Source organism: Lithobates pipiens, unplaced genomic scaffold, assembly GCF_037356315.1.
Source record: "Lithobates pipiens isolate NorthernLeopardFrog02 unplaced genomic scaffold, aLitPip1_a1.2 Scaffold_13, whole genome shotgun sequence".
Lineage (NCBI taxonomy): Eukaryota > Metazoa > Chordata > Amphibia > Anura > Ranidae > Lithobates > Lithobates pipiens.
This window is the reverse complement of record NW_027507718.1, coordinates 129,852,331-129,877,145: the sequence shown is the minus strand read 5'-3', so window position 1 is coordinate 129,877,145 and position 24,815 is coordinate 129,852,331. Positions and strand designations below refer to the sequence as shown.

At 42.1% G+C, this 24,815-nt stretch overlaps 1 protein-coding gene across 9 annotated transcripts in view; it reads left to right on the top strand.

Moving 5' to 3' along the window:
* FCHO1 (FCH and mu domain containing endocytic adaptor 1) overlaps window positions 1-24,815 on the top strand; it is a 276,363-nt gene that overhangs the window by 93,052 nt on the left and 158,496 nt on the right. The gene's annotated exons all lie outside the window — the stretch shown is intronic.

Genomic DNA, 24,815 nt, shown 5'->3' with positions numbered 1-24,815 from the left:
ACTAGCTGTGCACACATAGTCCCACCACATGGCCAATGACATAACACATATATGAGGTGAATCTGGGATCGACAACTACAAGCATTCTTTTTTTTATATGTGAAATTGTTGTGACAATTCAGGACTGTGGAGCGCATGAAGGCAATGGAGGAGAGGGAAGGTCAGGGTAGGCAAAGAAGAGGGTGCAGGAGATGATCACCAGCACCGTGATATAGAGCACTGACACCTGCACCGTGATAGTCATCTGACACCAGCACCGTGATAGAGCACTGACATTAGCAGCGTGACATACATCAATGACGCCTGCACCGTGATAGTGATCTGACACCAGCACCGTGATAGAGAGCACTGACAAAAGCAGCGTGACATAAAGCACTGACACCAGCACCGTAAGCAGCCCCAGGAGGAAGTCGGCATAGCACAGGGATGGTGGGAGCCCCTCATAATGAGCATAGCACAGGGAAGGTGGGAGCCCCTCATAATATGCACAGCAGAGGTACAGCCCCAGGAGTAAGTCAGCATAGCACAGGGATGGTGGGAGCCCCTCATAATAAGCAGCCCCAGGAGGAAGTCAGAACAGCGCAGGGATGGTGGGAGCCCCTCATAATAAGCAGCCCCAGGAGAAATATGACACCGCTCAACCTCTTCAAATAGGAGGGTACTGGCATATAGTACGGTGTGCTTTTTTTGTACAAGGAAGTGAGCCAAATGAAGAAAGAAGGTCTGTGTGCTCGATTAAAAAAATAGTTTATAGACATATACATGGTCTACTGGTCACATGTGTTGAATTCCTCCGAGATCCATGCCTCATTCATTTTTAGAAATGTGAGGTAGTTAACACTGTCGTGAGCTAGGCGAGTACGCTTATCGGTAACGATCCCCCCTGCTGCGCTGAACGTCCTTTCGGACAGGACACTGGATGAGGGGCAAGCCAACAGTTCGATTGCAAATTGGGCAATCTCTGGCCAGAGGTCAAGCCTGCCCACCCAGTAGTCCAGGGGTTCATCACTCCTCAGAGCGTCCACATCGGCCGCTAACCCGATGAAGTCGGACACCTGGCGGACTAGGCGTTCCCTGATGCTGGATCCGGATGACACCTGTCGATGGGTCGGCTGAAAGAATGACCTCCTATCAGAAGTCACCAACACATCTTCAAACCGGCCTCTTCTTGCAGGCGCTGTTGGATTGGTACCCGCAACTCCTTCTCTGGGAGTGGGAATTGCTCCTCTGCCAGCGCACGCAAAAGCAGAATGCAGCATTTCTCAAAGCAAGGCCTGGAAGTGCTCCATTCTGACAGCCCTCTGTGACGGCGGTAACATTTCCGCCATTTTGTGTTTGTACCGGGGGTCTAAGTACGTTGCCACATAGTACTGGTCCTTGACCCTTATGCTTTTTATACGGGGGTCTCTATTAAAACACTAGAGCATGAAGGCCCCCATTTGCACTAAACTGGAAGCGGTGTGGTGGCCTGGCTCCTGCTCATCATCCAGGATAATGTCGTCCTCTTCATTCTCCTCTCCCCATCCACGCACAACAGAGATCCCAGAAAGGTTTAAAGCATGCTCTTCTTGCTCCTCCTCATCCGCCCCGGCACCATCCTCCTCTGACTCCTCTTCAGACTCCTGTTGTTGACTTGTCTCAGAGTAGCCCCCCCTGGGAATTCATCCAGCATTGCGACTTCCTCATCTTCCTGCTCCTGCTCCTCCACAGCTTGATCAATGACATGACGCAATGCACGCTCCATAAAGAAGGCATAAGTTACCATGTCACTGATGGCGCCATGGCTGCGACTGACCAGTTTGGTGATCTCCTCAAATGGCCGCAGAAGTCTGCATGCGTCGCGCATGAGCAGCCACTGGCGCGGTGAAAAAAACCCAGCTCCCCAGAACCTGTTCTGCCGCAGAGTTCATACAGGTAGACGTTAACTGCATGTTTCTGCTGGAGCAGCCTATCAAGCATATAGAAGGTTGAGTTCCATCGCGTCGGGCAATCGCAAGTAAGACGTCTGACCGGCAGATTGTGTCGCCGCTGAATGTCAGCAAGGCGAGCCATGGCCGTGTAAGATCTTCTGAAATGGGCCGAGATTTTCCTTGCCTGCTGCAAGATGTCCTGGACCCCAGGGTATTTGAGAACGAATCGCTGCACGACCAAGTTTAAGATGTGTTCCATGCATGGCACGTGCGTGATTTTGCCCTGTTTCAATGCGCTAAGCAGATTGGCACCGTTGTCACACACCACTTTACCAACTGTCAAATTGAGCGGTGTTAGCCACTGATCTGCCTGTGAACGCAAAGCTGAAAGGAGTGCCGGGCCAGTGTGGCTCTTGGCTTCCAGGCACAACAGACGCAGCACGGCATGGCAACGTCTCACCTGGCATGTCGAATAGGTTCTGGGGAGCTTGGGCGGCACAGCAGAAGAGACGCTAGCAGCGGAAAAGGAGGAGTCAGCCGAGGAGGAGAGGGAGGAAGATGGAGTAGGAGGAGGAGGAGGAGAAGAAGAGCCAGGCCTGCATGCAATCCGTGGCGGTAAAACCAAATCTACACGGGTGCCACGGGTTACATGCTTGATGACCGTCAGAAGGTTCACCCAGTGGGCAGTAAAAGTGATATACCTTCCCTTCCCGTGTTTGCTAGACCACGTGTCTGTGGTCAGATGTATCTTGGCACCGACACTGTGTGCCAGAGATACATTCACTTGCCGCTGAACATGGCCATATAGCTCTGGAATGCCCTTCTGTGAGAAATACTTCCTTCCTGGGACCTTCCATTGTGGTATTCCAATGGCCACAAATTTTCGAAAGGCCTCCGAGTCCGCCAGTTTATATGGCAGTAGTTGGCGGGCTATCAGTTCTGACAAGCCAGCCATCAACCGTTGGGCAAGAGGGTTATCCGGCGTCATCATTTTTTTACGCTCGAACATTAGGCCCACGGAAGCCTGCCTTTTTGCAGAAAAACGTGAGCTTGGCGTGATGGAAGGTGGAGTGGAGGACAATTGTGAGGAGAGAGGAGAAGGAGAAGTAGAAGACGAGGCTGGACAGTGAGAGCCTGGAGTGTAGCTTTGTGTGTTCCGTTACTCCCACTGGGCTTGGTGATGGCTGCTCATGTGCCTTCTTAAGGCGGTCGTCCCTAGGTGAGTGTTGGGCTTACTGCGACTAATGCGTTGACTGCAAAGATTGCAGATGGCAACCCTATTGTCAGCAGCGGACACGTTGAAAAAAGCCCACACTGCGGAGCAATGTGCCCGCGTCCTGGGAGCGCAAGATGTGACCGTACATGGTCGATGACTCGCTCCTGATACATTAGCAGTCTGCTTTGTCCCTCCTGTGCAATGTAAGTTATTCATGCTTCTCCTTCCTATCTGATGGTCCATATCTCCCTCTGAACTCCCCTCCTCTTCCCCTCTTGTGGGCACCCACGTGACATCACTAGACACGTCATCATCGATGTCACCTTCCCCACCGCTATAAGTAGACATCTACAGCAACACCGGGGACCAACCTCCTCCTTGGGCTGATCTGGGTACTGTCGTCAGACTGCTGAGTGGCGGTTGTTGCTACCTCGTCTTCCTGATCCAATGCCAAGAGTGACTGCGCATCAGAAATGTCTTGATATGGATCGGAAAATAATTCCTGTGACTCAAGCGGAAGGTATGTGGTGGTGGTGGTGGTGTTGGTGGTAGTGTCTTTGTGGGTTCACATAGCAGAGAGTGAAGAAGAGGGTGCAGATCGAGAGGATGAGGAGGGTGCAGAAGAGTAAGGCTGAGTGAGCCAGTCTACCAATTCTGGTGCTTCCTTTGACGTAATCGCACGCACCTTCTGCAATTTCCCACTTTGGCTCAAGCCTGTTGCTCCTGCCCTACCCCTACCACCCCTGCGGAAGGGCATGCCTCTTCCTCTGCCTGTCATTTTTTAAATGACCCTGTGACAAAACTCTCAGTCCCTATACTGATAAAGGACTGCTGCAGAATAGGGCAGCAGTCAGCAGTAGTGCACCTCAACCCTATATATTGTGGACCTATACCAGTCCTTAAGGATTAGCAGACTGTACCTCACTCAACCCTATATACTCTAGTACGCTATACCTTTACCAGTCCTTAGAAGGACCTTTGTGCAACTAGTAGGTTGTGATTAGCAGACTGTACCTCAGTCCCTATATATAAAGGACTACTGCAGCAGAAGGGCAGCAGTCAAGTATAATATTCTTTCTATATGTGGAAGAAAGAATATTATACGTGTACAACCCTATCACCATACCAGTCCTGAAAAGGACCTTTGTGGACCTAATAGTAACAGCTACTGATTAAACTGACTGTCCTTCACTGCCACACACAGCTTCCTGTCTGTCCCTATTTAAACTGACAAAGCACAGGCTGCTGCAACAATAACTTGAATAGCACTCAAAACTATATCCTGTACTACTACACCATACCAGTCCTGAAAAGGACTTTTGTGGACCTAATAGTAACAGCTAATGATTAAACTGACTGTCCCTCTCTGCAACACACAGCGTCCTATCTTTCCCTCTCTCAGCACTGACAAAAGACAGGCTGCTGCAACAATGACTTGAATAGCAGTGCCTCAAACCTATATCCTGAACTACACCTATACCATACCAGTCCTTAAAAGAACTTTTGTGGACCTAATAGCTAGCGATTTGGGTCACTGCAGTCTCTCCCTGCTCCACACAGCAACCTCTCCCTATAGTGACATACGAAAGAATGTAAAATGGCCGCCGGATCGGGTCTATTTATAAGTTAGGGGGAATGTCCAAGTGTCCATGTGCTGTAATGTCTCAATTGGCTGTCCTGTACCCCATGATGGATGTGTCATCATAGGTCAAAGTTCTTTTACACAGTAAACACGTAAGCCCGTCGGGCGAACAGCGGCAATAGTCCACCCCTCGGGCGGACCGCGAACAGCCGAAATTCGCCACGAACCGACCGCCGGGCGAACCGTTCGGCCATCCCTAGTCTGGAGAGGTACAAGAACTTAATTGTCTGAGTTCCTTTTAACATTGAACATCAGTTCTCTGCATATTCATCTCACCTATACAGTGGATAAGAACATAATCACATGCTTGGTATTGCTGGCCTTAAAAACCATGGTCATTTGGCCACAAATTTTTTTTAGGAAGCCCATTGCTGACCCACTGGTCAGTCCCTCCACATTTGCAGAAATTGCTCTGAGAACACCTTTTGAGAAGGAAGAAACCAAATTTATGTTGGAATTTCTAGACAAAGTTTATTCCCACTGGATACTTCAAAAAAAGTACGGTAAGTGTAAAGCACAAAATCAGAAACCAGCTTCTCTTCTACGCGAATGAAATGTTGCAAATTAGCAGTCGATAGGTACGGCTTATAATTTGACTTTAAAAAAATATATATATTTTTATTTTGCTAAATGCTTATATCGGGGCTCTATAGGTAATATGATATTAGAAGAGCTTGCCTGCTTTTTTTGGAGAAAAACTGTCATGTATTGCCAGTGAATCCATGAGTTGCAGATGTAATAGGTATATGATCTTTTATTGAAAGCCTGATGAGCAAAACATCATTGTGACCATCTGGTTCGATCTGAATATGTGTCCTTTGTAAGAAAACATGTCTGAAAAAAACGTTTTTTTTAAAGGCGTGTATAAATGTGGCCATTGTACTGTTTGTGAAATGTGCTGTTTGTATATGTGAAAGAGGAACTAAACTTTCTCAATCAACACTCTCAATCAACATTAACAATTTTTAGTCCTTACTAGGATTGGTAAATACACAGATGTTATATTTACTTGTTTTTTTACTTTTTTTTTTTTTTTTCTTCTTTCTTGGTTTCTGGCCTAGGCCAAAATAATGCTATACAACCCATCTGGAGGGGAGGCTTTCTCAGCTAAGCACACCCTCCTCCCTGCATGCCTGAGCTAAGGGCAGATGGTTTCCATGAAGTAAATGCTACATGAATCATCTGCCCTTTCTCAAGATAGGCGCAGCAATAAATGCTAGCGGGGTGTTTTTCAAAGTGATTTCTCAACAAAATAAACCATGGAGACACGGATGAGTTTGCTTTGAAAATCAAAAATGATTTAAATAGCATTATCAGTTTGTGGTGCTTACAGTTTAGTTCCACATTAAGCAAGCAAAAGTGTTTACAAACTCAAACTTTGAGGTTATTTACAGTGCCTTGAAATGGTATTCATACCCCTTGAAATTTTCCACATTTTCTCATGTTACAATCAAAAACGCAAATGTATTTTATTGGGATTTTATGTGAAAGACCAAGACAAAGTGGCACATAATTGTGAAGTGGAAGGAAAATTATAAATGGTTTTCCATTTTTTTTTTACAAATATCTGAAAAGTGTGGTGTGCATTTTGTATTCAGTCCCCTCTACTCTGATACCCCTAACTAAAATCTAGTGGAACCAATTGCCTTCAGAAGTCGCCTAAATCGTAAATGGAGTCCACCTGTGTGTAATTTAATCTCAGTATAAATACAGCTGTTATGTGAAGCCCTTAGAGGGTTGTTAAAGAACCTTGGTGAACAAACAGCATCATGAAGGCCAAGGAATACACCAGATGGAATAGGGATAAAGTTGTGGAGAAGTTTAAAGTTAGAGTTAGGTTATAAAAAATGCAAAGATTGCACAACTGCAAACCTACCAAAACATGGCCGTCCACCTAAACTGACAGGCCAGCAAGGAAAGCATTAAGAGAAGCAGCTAATAGGCCCATGGTAACTCAGGTGGGATAATCCGTCCACATTGCAACTAATAGTTGTGCACTCCACAAATCTGGCCTTTTTGGAAGAGTGGCAAGAAGAAAGCCATTGTTGAAAGAAAGTCATAAGAAGTCCTGTTTGCAGTTTGCAAGAAGCCATGTGGCGGACGCAGCAAACGTGTTAGAAGGTGCTCTGGTCAGATGAGATCAAATTTGATCTTTTTGGCCTAAAAGTAAAACGCTATGTGTGGCAGAAAATGAACACTCCACATGACCCTGAACACACCATCCCCACCGTGAAACATGGTGGAGGCGGCAGCATCAGGTTGTGCTTTTCTTCAGCAGGGACAGGGAAGCTGGTGAGAGTTGATGGGAAGATGGATGGAGCCAAATACAGGGCAATCTTAGAAGAAAATTTGTTTGTGTCTGCAAAAGACTTGAGACTGGGGCGGAGGTTCACCTTCCAGCAGGACAACGACCCTACACATACAGAGCTACAATGAAATGATTTAGATCAAAGCATGTTCATGTGTTCTAATGGCCCAATCAAAGTCCAGACCTAAATTCAAATTCAAAATGGCAAGGCTTGAAAATTGCTGTCCATCTTTTATTGCTCCCAATGACACCAGTGCTGGGGGTCTTTTATTCACACTGACTCCAGTGATGGGGCACCATCCATCCATCTATCGATCCATTTATCACATGTACTGACACTTAGGCTGCATTCACACCTGAGCGTAGCGTTTTCAAGCAGAAAATCGCGCAATTTTGCTGCGTTTTTTGCGGTGTTTTTTTTACCGCGTTTTGACACAATTTTGTGCAGGGCAAAAGGCCACCAATGTTAAAAGAAGAAAAACGCCCAAATCTGCTAGATGAGCGACAAAAAAGGGTCCGGAACTTGTTTGATCTTCAGGCGTTCGGCTTCAGGCGACATGGAGTGGAGATGTGAACCATCTCCATTTAGAATAATAGATTTTTTCCCCTCTAGCGTTTGGTAGCTTCAGGCTTCAAGCTACAAAACGCTCAGGTGTGAATGGGGTCTGAGGGCATTTGTTACTACCACTGATACAGGAGCTCTTCCTACTCCCATTAACCCCTGATGCCTGGGCATTTTTTCACTTCTACTGCTCAGTCTGGCCTCCAGGCAATCTGAGTGTCCAGTGATCTTTGCCTAAAAATTTTTTGGACCCCGTCTCAAAAAAAAGTCTTTATAGAAGACCAATCGGGAGTTTGCAGTAGTCCCCGAGCTATGCGAGTACAATCCATGGTACAGCTGACACTCTGCCCCTTTTGTAAAGTGCACATTTCTCATCAGTGATCAGACTTTGCTATTACATCAGATGGCACAGTACTGCAGGGTCAGATAAAGCGGAGGGCTCTCTGTCAGCAGATAGCGGACTTTGTAGAAGTACACAGCACAACGTCAGGAATATACTCCAACCCGCTACATATCACAACATGCAGCCAGCATGTGCACCCTCAGACCTTCCACACCAGAGCCCACAAATGTCACCTGACTGCCAGCACTCTCCTGCCACACAGGATCAGTCTGCAGAGCATGGTCTACTAATGTGTCCCATCGGGATAACGTCAGGAGAGGCAGGGCGCTCTGGGATGACAGTCACGCAAATGTGATTTAGCTGTTCTCTGCATCGATGCAGAATCATTCAAGGCTACATTGCAATGCATCAATGTGCCAATTATTTTCAACACCCCTATTGTGTATAATCTTTTTACCACGATTTTGCTGTGTTTCACATGCATTTGCTGTGCGTTCATGGTGCATTTTTGGGTTGCCTGCACCTGTGAAAAAAGGATGCGACTCAAAAATGAAAAATTGTGGTGTGATTTTACAGCGATTTCCATTCATTTCAATGGGAAGCTGCTTTTTTGGTGCACCTATACCAATATATTGCTGCGCTATCCAAATGTAATCAAATGATAATCGTACTAAATCCTAATATTACTGACTGCAGTTAAATATTGGTAGTGAGATATTCCATTACTATGTAAAAAATCTAGTGAACATAATGAAATCTTTTGCGATTAAAATTGCGATAATAAACAATTAAACATTGCAATCCTATGCAATACTCCCAATGTTAACCTGTGTAGCATACACACCTTTATATACACATGTTGCATTCCTATGCAACAGAGAAATATGCAACCCTGTGTGATAATTGCAGTGGAGAGAAGGAAACCATGCAGAGAATAAACCTATGGGGGAATCGCGCCCCGCATGAAGCCCGCCAATATAATTATGTACAAGCTGCTGGTAAACCACAGAATAGGGAACCACCAGTAGTTCATTATGGAGAACAGAATTCAAGTGATCAGAAATTTAGAGATTGTGGTACTCTCTATAGATCCAATACAAAATGGAAATTAGTAAAATTCTTGGAGATGGGTGTACCTATATTGGCAACTAATCCTATCAGTTTAAACTTGAAGTGGCTTCTTTCGTTCAGTATGGAGTAGAAAAGGAGATGGTTAACAAATATGAAGAGAAATGTTTGGTCCCCGTGGCATGTAGATTGCCTATTATATATTATAATCCAAAAATATACAAGACTAGAAGTCCACCGGGAAGACCCATAGTAAGCAGGAGAGTCACTTGCAAGACTAGACTAGGGGAATACATCAACACACATCTGCAACCTTTGGTTAAAAATACATTTTACCTATGATACTATGTAAAAAATACTACCGTATATACTCGAGTATAGGCCGACCCGAATATAAGCCGAGGCCCCCAATTTACCCCCAAAAAAACTGGCAAACTTATTGACTCGTGTATAAGCCGAGGGTGAGACATGCCTGTCCATCCCTGTGTGTGTGTCCGTCCATCCCTGTGTGTCCGTCCATCCCTGTGTGTCCGTCCATCCCTGTGTGTCCGTCCATCCATCCCTGTGTGTGTGTGTGTCCATCCATCCATCCATCCCTGTGTGTGTGTGTCTCCATCCATCCATCCATCCCTGTGTGTGTGTGTCTCCATCCATCCATCCATCCATCCCTGTGTGTGTGTGTCTCCATCCATCCATCCCTGTGTGTGTGTGTATCCATCCATCCATCCCTGTGTGTGTGTGTGTCTCCATCCATCCATCCATCCGTGTGTGTGTGTCTCCATCCGTGTGTGTGTGTGTGTGTGTGTGTGTGTGTGTGTGTCCAGCCTACCTGTGTCCCGAGCCTTTGTCCCGAGCCTCCGTCCCGTGTCGTGCCTTGCCTTCGTGCCGTGCCGTGCCGTGCCGTGCCTTGCCTTGCCTCCGTCCCGTGCCCTCTTCGTCGGCGGCCATTGTAAAATTCAAAAGCCGCGCCTCCTCCTTCGCCTGTGATAGGCGGAACACTGAATTTCCCAGCAGCCTGTGTTCCGCCTATCACGGACGTCGTATCATCCTCGTCCGTAGTACGAGGATGATACGACGTCCGTGATAGGCGGAACACAGGCTGCTGGGAAATTCAGTGTTCCGCCTATCACAGGCGAAGGCGGAGCCGGAGGCGGGGCTTTTGAATCATAGAATGGCCGCTGTCTGTCTGCTCGACACGCTGATCGAGCGGGCAGACAGCGATGACTCGAGTATAAGCCGAGGGGGGCACTTTCAGCCTCAAAAAAGAGGCTGAAAATCTCGGCTTATACTCGAGTATATACGGTATGTAAAAAATCGAGTGAACATAATGAAATCTTTTGCGATTAAAATTATATAACTATATACACATGTTGCATTCATATGCAACAGAGAAATATGCAACCCTGTGCGATAATTGCAGTGACAACCTGTAATTTACATAAATCTATATAAGTGCATGAATATACAATAATCAATATAGAAATAAAGTGAACCATGTATAAAGTGCTCTTTGTGCCAAACTAATTTGTGCATTTATGTGTGTCCACAAAATCGCAACATAAAGTCCATTCATAACTACTCCATTCTTCTGGTACTCATTGCAGATGATAAAACCATACAGTGCTTCTGTCCACTCTTGTGCTCCCCCTTTTGGTGTATTCGCTCACCTTAGAGCGTGTGACCTTGCACCTAAACTTGGTCAAAACATGCTTTTAAACCACCTCTGGGTTTATGGTCAGCATTCAGATCCTTGGATGGTTGCTTGCAACAATATTCATATGAAAAACAGCGTAAGAGCATTAAATTCATCTATTTGTACTCGAGTTCAGTAATCTTATTGCGAACTATTGACACAACGGTATCTTACGGCATCAAAGCTTCGTAAATTCTCTATGGAGGTCTCAGACCACTGTTGGCGATGCAGGGAGGAATTGGGGACCCCATTCCATATATTTTGGTCATGTACTAAGATCAGAAAACACTGGATAGAGGTTCAGAAGATTTCCCAAAAACGTCATTGCTCGCAAATCCCATTGCAGAAGTATAAGAAGTCGGTGTTGTCACCTGATGATTGCTGCCAAAGCCTGTGTCACCTTGTGCTGGAGAGATCCTGAGCTGCCCTCTATTGCAAGGTGGCTAAATAGGGTAAGAGAGACTGGGTGCTATGGAGGTTTTAATCCTCTCGGCCAAAAATAGGAAAGAACAGTATAACGAAACTTGGGAAAAATGGAATAGATTTATGTACTCTGAAGGAAAGAGTATGATGGTAGCGGTTGTCTGAGGAATAAAGCCCGTCCGCCTAGGCATGCTATAAAAGTAGAACCCTTTTCTTCTCCTGGGGAAGAAGGGGGAGGGTTTTTTATTTTTAGTTTTTGTCGGGGGCGGGGGGGGGGCGGCGGTGGGCGGAGGGGTATATGAGGTTAAAAAAATTGAGAGATCTAGAGAATCTAGAACCACGCATGATATTGGTGATAAAAAATTTAAATATTAGGATTATGGTGTGGTGATAAGATAGAGGTACATCTTGTGAACATTAAGTTAGTTGGACTATTAAATGTATGTGTATGTACATCTATGTAATGGAAGGAATGTGAAGTAATGTATTTTTTATCTTTCTTTTGGATAAATACATTTTAAATACAAAAAAGAAAAGGAAAAACGGAGGAAACTGGATAGTGTATTACAGTTTTAAAAGTTTTATTTAAAATTACAATATTCCCTATATTAGGGTTCTCACATTTAATAGGTGCTATGAGCGCACCACTTAGTAACAAACCAATCAAATATAAAGACACTGTATTGGTGTGTCCTCTCCCACTCTGAGATCACTCCACTGTCTCTCAAACTGTCCTGTCCCCTTCCCAACATGTGTGGATACCGGGAAATGTCGTATTTTCCTAAGGGGGAATTCTATTGGACGGTTGAGAAGTCAATCATTTTATAGTGTCATTGCGGCTATTTTTTTGAAGACTGTGGACATTCTACAGTTTATTGTATGCTCGCGGCCATTTTCTGATCAGAGCACTACACACTACCCATACTACGCGCCTTGTATTGTGGCTAAGCACATCATACAAATAGTCATAACATTAGTTCATGATGACTTATAAGGTGCTCGTCAGCCTAAAATTTGCCTCTATAGCTCTCTAAGTGTTACATTCAAGACGGTATGTAAGGAGAAGGACACATCTTCACTGCGTCACTAACCTAAAATATATATATATAAAAAAATAATTAAAACTGTATCATTAAGAACAAAAACCTCATAACCAACGCATATATGCCTGTAAATAGCAGTTAACAATATACTAATGGACCGTTATATCCTACCTCATTATTCAAAGTGTCATTAGCTCATACTGTATTACCACATTCTCTAAAAAACATCATTATTATCTTGTAAAATGACAGGTAAATACATGTGTAGCAGGGTGCGTGGATGTATGTACAAACACGCACATCCACACTAGCCCAAATTATGTACCATCAAAGACCAACCTATTTTATTGCATAATCTGCTAAAAAATTTGTATTGATAATAAAACTATTTATGTATATTTTTATATAAAATTACACTCTAAAAGCCGGAAGCTACCTAATACCAACCTAGTGCTCATGTGCTACTATACAATAGGCCTTGCATAGCTATAAGAACAATATACAAATTCCATAGAAGAAAATATAGAGACATATATTAAAAAGACTATCAACACACCTTGCCACCCATTGTTAACCCCAAATAACATCCTCCAAAGAATAACCATGAAAAGCAACACAGGGAAAAGATGATGACCTGTTGCGCATATGGATATGTACCGACCCTATACCAGGTACTCATCACACGAGCCCTAATGTACACCATGTTCAAACATCATCTGCCTAGATAAATCTAAATGGGCATGGGAGATCTCGATCACACATAGACTCTATAATTGCCAACTTGAATATATTATATCCTATTCCTAACCATAATAAATATGACACAGATGTAGTGCCCTTAATTAATACTAAGAAAACACTTAAAGTGGAGGGCCACCCTGAAAAAAAATAATAATTAAAAATTACAAAAAAATCGAAAAAAAAAATGAGAATTTTTTTTTTTTACTTACCAGAAATGCCTGTTGCTAGGCACATAATCCTAATCTTCCTCCTCCACAGAGATGTTCTTTCTTCTCTCCTCGTCGCGTTGTCTTCTGGGTAATGGGACGCGCTGTGTTCTGGGAACTGTGTGTTCAAGAACACAGCGCGTCCCATTCACAAAGCGCTGTGCGACTCGCGCATGCGCAGTAGGAAACGGGCAGTGAAGACGTAAAGCTCCACTGCCTGATTCCCTTAGAAGGAATGGCGGCGCCGGGACCTCGAAAGCCGAGGGACGGGTCGGCCTCGGGCGGCCAACATCGCTGAAGCCCTGGACAGGTAAGTGTGCTTATTAAGTCGGCAGCTGCAGTGTTTGCAGCTGCTAACTTTTAATTTTTTTTTTTTTTTTTTTTTTTTTAACGGCCCTCCTCTTTAAGGTCAAACTCTTTTTATTTTAGACCCCTTCCATATTATCAAAATATCATCAATATAATGACTGTAAAGTAAAATTCTCAAATACATATAGTACAAAACAACCTCCTCCTCCCATCAAATTGGCGAATCTGGTGCAAATTTTGGGCCCATGGCGACTCCTTTTATTTGGAGGTAGAAGGTGTTTTCGCACCAAAAATAATTGTGTTTTAATCAAAAATCTAAACCTTTCAAAATTTACGTAATCTTCTTTCCATATGAATATTCTTTAAGGCCCATTTGACTGCTTTCATAGCCCCCTGATGATCTATATTTGTATATAGTGAGGCCACATCGGGCGTGGACATCACTACATTTGTATCACTGCTACATCCGTACAACTGTAAAGTATGCTTGGTGTCTTTCAAAAAAGCTGTGGTATTTTTAACCAAAGGTTGCAGATGTGTGTTGATGTATTCCCCTAGTCTAGTCTTGCAAGTGACTCTATCCTGCTTACTATGGGTCTTCCCGGTGGACTTGTTGACGTTCTAGTCTTGTGTATTTTTGGATTATAATATATATATAATAGGCAATCTACATGCCACGGGGACCAAACATTTCTCTTCATATTTGTTAACCATCTCCTTTTCTATTCCATACTGAACGAAAGAAGCCACTTTCTGTTGTCTGTCACCTCTGATGCAAAGTGATCAGGGAAGCAAAACAATCCAAAAGTCAGACGGCAGTCTGTGATGGTAAGGCCCCTTTCATATGGGGCTGTCCATTTTTACTACTCTGCTTTGCTCAGCGGGGATCGCTCTGTTGATCCCCGTTGAGCTGGCGGATGACAAGTCCATTTCTGCACTGCACTGTGCAGGGACGAACCTGTCAGAGTCCGCTCTCCCCTATGGGGGATCGGATGATTACGGACCGCCTGTCAGTTTTCATCCAATCTGCCAGATGGATGGAAAATAGGACATCCATCCGTCTGAATTTTGAGGAAGGGATCGGATCGGGGCAGATCAGATCTCAGCGGACATGTCACCGCTGACATCTGATGCTCCATAGAGCTGTATGGAGCGATCATTCAGATCCGCCTGAAAAAACTGGCAGGCAGATCTGAACGGTCCATCTTTGTGAAAGGGGCCTAACAATAAAAAGAAGAATGGTGCAAAAGTCACAGAAATGCCAGTTCAAATGTGTTGCCGATGGAAAACCAAACGAAGTCAATGCAAAAAAAAAAAGGTAAAAATAGTAAAAAAGATAATATTACTAAATATACACAACAAGCTGTGTAAACATCAAAATGCTAAAAAGGTGTGTATAACCGGATTGAATACAAAATGCAATAAAAATCAAACAGAAAATGCAGGTAATATAAATTCAATAATAAATGCTTAACTAAATAAGGTGCAGTGGAGGTGTTTTGTACTACACCAATATTTAGTTGTATTAAATCATGTGTTATTGCATTTTGTCCCTAAAGTGGAGTTTCTATCAGTTATCTAGGGCTCTTGCATGTGGTATAGATCACAAGAGCCCTTTAGTGGGAGAGCTGCATTATAGTTTGGATTGTAATTTTTACCTTTTTCATTACACGGAAAGGAGTAGGGGTATTGTAGCGTTACACCACAGACACCTTGCATTTGTATATATCCTATATTCTAGGGTGGGGGGGTCAGCAACCTGTAGATCATGATCTACTAGTAGATTGCGATCAGGTGACTGGTAGATCACGGTCTGAGTTTTGCCTACCCGCCATTCCAGAGCATCAGACAAAGTGCAATGCAGGAGGGACTACTTGTAAAATTGGAGCTATAGGGAGAAAGAGCCACATAAACAGATGCCTCCTCTGTAGTGCCAGCTCCTGTCCCATGCGGAGTGATACAAATTGCACTCCAACTCTTATCCCAGGGGGATAAATCCAAGACTCACCTGGAGGGGGTAAATCCACAACTCTACCGCAAAGTTTTACCATAGCATCCCCCATCTTTACGTGTGAACAAGCCCTAAGGGTCCCACTGTGAAATGTAGCTAAGGACACATTCATACGTGCAGCAGGCACAGCTTCTCCTCTGAAAAGTGATTTGAGTGTGTTTGACAGTTGTTGGGGCGGCAATATGTTACTGCCACGCCATCTGATTTAAGCCCATGATTGTATACTGGTTTTCACCAGTTCTGTGCTGATGGCACTGTTGGACATCTTGTGATGCTGAAAAAGAAGTTGGCATGATCTTTATCTTCTGCGTAAAGTTTCCTTGGCTGACTACTGCAACTATGGTCCTCAACGCTGCCCATTTCTTTGTGATTCTTCAAATGAGCTTGAAAAGCACATCTTGAAACCCTGGTCTGCGTTGAAATCTTTTTGCCTGGAAGAGCCCTTGCTGATGCAGTATTACTACCTTGTGTCTCGTTGCTAGGCTGTCTTGCCATGGTGTATGACGTGACATAAAAATGTCTTCCACAACCTCACCTTGGTAACAGTGTTTGCCTGTTCCTAACCCAGTTTTAAGCTGTTTGTTTCAGTTAATGACTGTTTCTTTTTTTTTTTAATTCTTTCTTTGCAAAGATACAAAACATAAGTTGTTAATAATAATTACATATACGAAACACTTTCTGATAACCACATGTTCTATTAAACAACATCAATAAGAAAACAACATAATATATTCCTGCCGTTTTTATAAACAAAACAATATCGATTCCCCATAGCGATCCTCTTCCTTCTCCCTTAAAGAGGGAGGGGAAAAAAAAAAAAGAACAAAGAGAGGACAGGAAAGAGGGAGAGAAGGGGAGTAAACTGACCACACCCACCAAAGGGTAAGGTTCACATCACTCGACCAATTAGTCTAATCCTCAGCCTCCTCTCCAATCAACCTCTTCCCCTCCTCTGACTGTAAAAATATTTCCCATGGGGCCCAGACTTGCACTATAGATTCCCTTTCTTCCGAAGGCATAGGGATCAGTTTCTCCATGATCCCAATTTTCCTTACTTTGTTTAACCATTGCGAAATTTGTGGTGCCCCTGTTTCCTTCCAGCAAGTGGTGATGCAGCTTTTAGCTGCATTCACCAGATGACATAGCATTGAATTTTTGTATCTCTCTAGTGGGATGTGTGTACATTGCAATAGAAAGAAGGCCGGGTCTTCCATAAGATAGTATTCAGTAAACAGTTGAGAGATTTTCCGAACCTCTTCCCAAAACTGTCTAATTACTGGGCAATACCAGAAAATATGGGCAATAGTGCCTCTCTCCTTACCACACCTCCAACATCTGTCCGATGGCTCTGGAAAGAAAGTATGCATTCGTGATGGAGTATAATACCAACACATTAATACTTTATAGTTTAATTCCTGTATCTTGACACATCTAGATGATTTAAAAGTCAAATGTATTATTTTCTGACATTGGGCCGGGGTGAAGGTTTGTCCGAGATCCCTTTCCCATTTGTCTAAACTCATTATATCGATATCCTCCGAAGGAGAAATTAATAAGGCATATATCTTAGAAATAATATGCGAAAGAGACTCCTTCTCCTTAGGCCGCATACACACGCGGGGACTGTTCGCTCAACTTTGTCCGCTGAACAGTGTTTCGGCGGACAGTCCGCTCGTGTGTGGGCTTTCAGCGGACAGTTTCAGCGGACAGTCTGCTGAACAAAGTTTTTCGGAAATTCCGAAAAACTGTCCGCTGAAACTTTGTTTCAGCGAACAGTCCCCTCGTGTGTAGGCTTGTTCGTCAAACTAAGTTCCGCGCATGCTCAGGATTTACACGCCGAAGTTTGCATTGCAGTGTATAGGACGTCGTTTTCTAGTCCCGTCGTACGTGCCGTTCACGTCATCGCGCACGGTTTCAGCGGACTGTTCGTTCGCCGTGTGTGGGCAAGTCCGTCCATGCTAATTTTGAGCGGACTGTCCGCTGAAACTGTTTGACGGACAAAGTTGGGCGAACAGTCCCCGCGTGTGTACGCGGCCTCACAGTATCCTTCAAACTTAGTAAGTGGCCGATCAAAATCCTCAGTCGATCCCAAAGTATCCAAGAAATGTTTAACCTGTAACGCCTGCCAGAGGGGTAGTTCATATTGTCCTCCTGATTGCCTTAACATTTCTATTGATGGCCATTTTTTAGACCTCAAGAAATGTGATGCCTGAAAACATCCCTTCTCTCTTAAATTTCTAAATACTTCTGGTTCCAGGAGTATGACTGTGTTTCAACCTACGTGTGAATATAATCATCATTGCACCTGCTTGTTAAAATTGGGTAATCGTACACCTGACTTTAATCTTGCAAAATCCCTGACTTTGTGCAAGTGTAAGAATTGATACCGATTTTAAAGCCAAAGGGTAGTCACACCAAATATTGATTTTGATTTAGATTTTTCTGTTCGCTCATTTGTAAATTGATAATAATAAACAATTAAAATATATATTTTTGAATGCTTTTTTTCCCCAGCATTTTTTCACACCTGCCTAAAACGTTTGCACTGTAGTGTGTTTGTGTGGGTATATACACTATATTGTCAAAAGTTTTGGGATGCATTCCTTTACACACGCATGAACTTTAATGGCATCTCCGTCTTAGTCGTAGAGTTTGGGGAAAAGGAACTTGACTGGTCTGCACAGAGTCCTGACCAGGACCCGAAAGAACACCTTTGGGATGAATTGGACTCTGAGCCAGGCCTTCTCCTCCACATTGGTGCTTGACCTCACACATGGGCTTCTGGAAGAATAGTCAAACATTCACATAGACACACTCCTAAACTTTGTGAACAACCTTCACAGGAGAGTTGAAGCTGTTATATTTGCAAAGAGTGTGCCAACTCAATATTGAATTCGATGGACTAAGACTGGGATGCCATTTATTTTTTGCTATAAAAAAAATATTTTAAGCAATAGCCAGCAATGATTCATGAAAGACAAGTTATCAAACAAATCCAATAAATTTTTATGAGGAGGTATGAAAAACCTTAGACAAAGGAGTGGCTGTGGATGTGGTATACTTGGATTTTGCAAAAATATTTGACACAGTTCCTCACAGATGGCTAATGTGTAATGTCAAGTCTACAGGGAGTATTGGTTAATGATTCTTACTCGGAATAGTCTAAGGTTATTCGTGTTAGTACTCTTTACTTTTTAATATATTTATAAATGATCTAGAGTCTGGGATTCAAAATATAATTTTAGTCTTTGAAGATGACACCAAGCTATGCAGTGGAATAACATCCTTACAGGAGGTCTCCAACTTAAAGCTTCAATGCACTGTTTAATTAGGGCAATTATGTGGCAAATGAGGTTTAATGTTGATGAATGTAAAGTTATGCACTTGGGGGCTAAGAATGTGCATGCATCATACATACTGGGGGAATCAATGGTGGAAAAGGATCTGGGTGTTCTGGTAGATCATAAACTTAATATCATGCAAAACATTAGTAATGCCTCCTGTAGAATACACAGTTCAATTTTAGGGAACCGGCTTACACAAAAGGAATATTGGGGAACTGGAGAAGGTGCAGTGAAGGGCAACCAGACTGATGTGCTCAGTTTAAGGAAAGATTAGAGGAAATTAATTTATTATTATTCTCTTGAGATGGAGATTAAGGAGGATATGATAGACTGGGGGACCTGCTAGTTTTAGTAGCTTGGAGGAGCAATAAGGCACGTACCCCATTGCCCCTCCCTCCTCTGCCTGGTATGAACCCGACCTGGTCCAGGTGCACCAAATTGTTAAATTTTTCTTTCAACCTCCTTGCAAAAACGCTTGCGTATAATTTGGTATCTGCATTTAGTAAGGCAATTGGTCTATAACTAGAACAGAGCGTGCTGTCTTTACCCTCTTTTAATATTACTGTTATTGAGTGCATCCCTTCCCATTTCGGTATTCATACCTAATTTGTTCCAATATTTGCAGAATTTCGGGATTAATATATTTCTTTATACATTTTGAGATAGAGCGCTGTAAAGCCGTCCGGCCCCGGTAACTGGCTATTATTCAAAAATGTTCTAATTTTCGACTCTACCTCTTGCTCATGCTGCCCCTTCTTTCTGATGGTATAAAGGGATTCATAATCATTTCTGAACTCCTTCGCTACCTCTTTCGTAATATTTACCATTACTCCCGACTTATTTAGAATTTTTTTTCGATAAAATGTATTTCTCTTTTTCTTTTTCAACGTCCTGGCTAGATGTCTGCTTAATTTGTATCCCCATTGATGTCTATCTCTTGCTATTCTATTCTATTTAATGCCTTTCTTGCTTCTTGTTCCATGATGTCCTTAAGGTCCTCTCTCTTATTGACCAATAAGAGAAAAATTTGCTGTTGGTGACCACTATGTTTTTTATGTTCCTGTTCTAGTTTGTGGATTTCTTCAATAAGGTTTTTCATTTTTTTTTTTTCTTTTTTTTTTTTCCTTGCACTGATGGAGATAAGTATCCCCCTGATAAATGCTTTGTGTGCCTCCCATACCGAGGCATCCGAAGTTCCCCATGTATCGTTGTTCAAAAAATAGAATTTGACTCATTTCCGTACTGCTTCTACCATTTCCTCATCTTGAAGCAAATTTTCATTTAACCGCCAGGTAAACGGTAATCTTTGAATCCCCGGGATCCTCATCTTCATCGGTACAGGAGCATGGTCTGATAATGTAATTATTTCAATCTTTGTTTCCCTCACATATTCTAACATTTTATGGTCTACCAATATATAATCTAACCTTGAGTGAGTCCCGTGCACGGGAAAAGTAGGTGTAATCTTTGAGTTTAGCGTGTTGAACCAGCCACACATCTATTATTTGACATTGGTACAACTTAGATTTTATCGTTTTTAATTGAACACCGCTCATCCCCCGCGACCGGGACATCCTGTCAACTGAGGGGTCCATGCATAAATTTAAATCCCCGGTTAGGATAACCACCCTGTCTTAAATACAATTAACCGGCCCAACACCTGCTTTAGATATCTTACCGGGTTTTTATTAGGTCTATACAGATTTGCCAACGTGTAAACTCTCCCTCCCATTCTCCCCTTCAAAAATAAAAAGCGGCCCTCCAGATCAATCGCTCTGTCTATCACCATAAATGTTATTTTCTTAGCAAACCCAAGCCGAAAAAGCATTCGACAGGGTAGACTGGGGTTATATGATGCCGACATTGGAAGTCAAGGGAATTGGTCCTAGGATGATCAATTGGATAAAAGTACTAATATAATTATCCCCAAGCATCGGTAAAAATAAATGGAATATCTTCTACCCCCTTCGTAATGGAAAATGGGACTAGACAAGGGTGTCCGTTGTCACCTCTTTTATTTGTTTTGTCCCTGGAGCCATTATTGGCCACAATTCGTAACAACCCTGATATCAAAGGTATCAGAGTAGGAGACGAGGAGCACAAAATTGCAGTGTTCGCTGACGATGTGCTCTTCTTTATCTCAAACCCTAGGATTACCATCCCAAATCTGTTGGAGATGCTAAAGAAATATAGAGAAATCTCAAACCTTAAAATAAATCTTAGTAAGTCGGAAATCTTAAACATAAATATAAACAAATCGGAAAAAGCAAAGCTGTCAAAAGAATTCCATTTTCCAGAGAAAGGATATAAAATATTTAGGAGTGAGATTGACGGATACTTTGAGGAAAATATACCTGATAAACTATATCCCTCTATTAGATGAGATTAAGAAGGAAACCAAAAAAAGGTCAACGCGCCCTCTCTCATGGATAGGACGAATAAACGCGGTAAAAATTATGTTGATCCCGAAAATTGTATATAAATTCCAGATGCTGCCCTTTGCAATTCCACAATCTTTTTTTATAACCTTAAAAGGTATAATATCTAAGTTTGGCGGGATAAAAAAAAACACGTATTGCAGCCACAGTATTGAGCACGGAGAAAAAGCAGGGGTGCTTAGCTGCTCCGGATTTCAAAAAATATTATAATGCGGTGTCACTTTCATGGTTAATAGAATGGACAAAAGAGGGAAGTGAAAAGAGGTGGATACATTTAGAAAATAGTATGAGCGATACACACTTAGGTCACGTAATATGGAACCCACCACACTATAGGACTTTGGGATGGAACACACATGATATAACTAATATTACACTTCAAATATGGATAGGTTGCACACGCAAAAAAAATGGGTGTATAACTCTCCGTTGATTTATTTAAAGGAAAATGTGTTCTTTGAACCTGGAAGAAGGGAAGTGGGGGGAAATTGGTTAAAAAAAGAAAATGCACAATTGAGAGATATATTAAAAAAAGGGGAAAATAAACACATTTCAAGAGTTGCGCTTAGACACCGAGTTAGTGAAACTTGACATATGGAGCTACACCCAACTAAAGCATTTAGTCGAGAAACTGCCAAAACCACTCCGAATGGGAGGAGACTATATGCAGGTGGAGCGGTTGTGCATGAGGGAAGAGTCCAAAAATAACATCTTCCGGATATATAAAATCTCATCAGCGGGAGAAGGATTGAACATCCCACCATCCTACCATATGTCAAGAAATGAGAAAATGAAATAGGAAAACAGTGTAGTAAACAAACAGCTTTGTGATAGACTCTGAGATGGCTGAAAGAAATTATAAATGCCTGGCAAGATGGTACATCACGCCTGACAAAAACTTTCAACGGGAAAGGTCCCACGAGTGCTGTAGAGGGTGTAAGTCTCTAGGTACAATGTTTCATATATGGTGGGATTGTCCTGTTATCAAAAATATTGGAAGGGGGTTCTACAACTAATAAAGATAATTACTAATGAAGATATCCCAGGGGACCCATGGCCTTGTTTTTTTCATGGGACAAATAGCCCCATGAAACAAGATAGAGCATCGATAATCCCTACTTTGCTCAATGTAGCAAAATGTCTAATCCCAAAAAAAGGCAGAAAATGGAGCTCCCCAAATCTGAGACTGGATATTTGGGATAAACACCATACAAAAATGGGAGAGCGTAGATGTAAGGGAGGAGGAACAGACAGAAGAGAGAGAATGGAAAGACAAATGGAAAGAGTGGCAAAATTTTAAAAGATCATGGAGATACGTAGTAGAGATTACTTAATAAAAAAAATTAGTTGAGAGTAGGATGAAAATACGGCGATAAATGAAATAGAACAGGAAATGGAAAAATAAGGGAAAAAGAGAAAGGGGCAAGGTGAAACGGGGGGGGGGAGAGAGAAACGGTTTAATATAAAGGAAATTAGAATATATTTGTATTTAACCCTTTGAGAACCAAGGTACGTATTTTTCCCATGTTTTTAATTGCCTGTATCATTTGATTAAGAGCTTAAAATACTTCTTTTCTTTTTTTTTTTTTCAGTTTGAGTCAAAATATTAGTTATCAACAAATGGATCTAGCTTTTTGCCAGTCATTTCATTCAATTGCTTAGTTACAGCAACTTTTTTTTTTTCATAAAAAGTAACCTAGATAGTCAGATGTTATTGGATCATAATTCCTCCCCCAAAAATGACAGAAGTGTGGAAATGGTTTTATTTATTGGTCAAATACATTCTTAAAGGGAAAAAAATATTAATCTTTATATTGATGACGGTAATCTTATGGTCCTCAAAGGGTTAAATTGTTCCTAATTTTAAAATATGGTTTTCGATTGTAAGTTGGAATTTTCTTATAAAATAAAGAAAAAAAAATACAAAGATACCCAAATGCAGGAGGCTCGAGACATGTTATAACAGTATGCATGCAATAAATATTACATCATTTTAAACTTATAAAAGTCGTTATGTTATGAAAAACATTTTATGTGGTGGAAGATTGCATTTCACATAAACTGGGGGGGTTGATGAACATGTACAAATACATAAGGGGTCCATATAGTGAACTTGGTGTTATCCACTTTAAGGTCATCACAGAGGTAAAGGGGACACTCTTTACGTCTGGAATAAAATTATACGAAATACGGAAAGATTTCTTCACAGTAAAGCCTCATACACACTATTAGATTTTGTGCTGATTTTTTTTCCTTCAGATTTACCAAAACCAAGTGTGTATGGGGCTTTAGAGCTGTGAAAATGTGGAATAGACTCCCTCCAGAGGTGGTTCTGTCCAGCTCAGTAGATTTTTTTTTTTTTAAAAAGGCCTGGATTCTTTCCTAAATGTACATAATATAACTGGGTACTAACATTTATAGGTAAAGTTGTTCCAGGGAAAATCCGATTGCCTCTTGGAGGAACAGGAAGGATCCCACGTCCCTATTGTTGTGTGCCAAATCACTCAAGCATCGAAGTGTGTTGAGGTCCCATTCTGAACAATGGCATTGCATGTCAGTGCACTGCCTATTTGTTACCACAACACAGCCTCAGGGCTTTCTGGTTTGGTTGCTTATTTACAGTGTGGCGTTCCTTTATGCAAAAAAGGCACATTTTTACATTTTGCAAATATGTATTACCTCAATACAGTTACAGTTTTATCTTAAGCATTTGATAAGTTTTATGTTGTGTGTGCTAATAATGATTAGTAGGAATTTTTCATTGATGTGAAATATAGCTTTGATGAGCAATTGTGCAACTATCATGAGTCTTGCAAATTTAACACTGTTTTAATTCTACAGGTCCTGTGCATTCTGAAAGTATTCATTTGGAGTATAATAGTAACTTTCAAAGCTGTGAAAATAGCCAAAAAACAAAAAATCCCAAAAGGGTTCAGTCTCCTAGGGTGAACATTGGGAGGCAGGACCTGGCAGTGAAAGGGTTAACTATAAAATACCCAACCAGTCTTTGCTGAAATAATTACCTTCACTCCTATAGATTTATCCCATAGTACTTTTTTCTGTCACTAGATGTCCGCAGTCTTATGGCCCCATCATTCAACCCACTTCCCCTGAGCCCAGGTCATCCTGGACTTACCTCAGCCTGTGAATGGACAGTGAAAGGAGAAGCAGCACAGTGATAAGCTTATCCATTGTAACTCTGCTGTATCCTCCTTGTTATCACTATGTAATTAGCTCCTTTACTGCTTTTTCCTCTCACACTCCAACATTGGTGCAAAGGTACCTCAGGAGGCAGATACTGGGACCAGCTGAGGTACTTGCACTGCATTTAAAGAATACTTTTAATGTTATAGAAATTATTACAGAGCTGTGTTAATTAAAACCTGCCTAGGGTTCAGCTTTAAAGGTTATTGTTAATATAATAGAGTGCTTTCATTGCAAATACAATATAGAGTGCATTGAAAAAGTATTCATACCCTTTAACATTTTCCACATTTTGTAAATGTATTTCATTAGGTTTTTTTTTTTTACAAACCAACACAAAGACCCTAAACATAG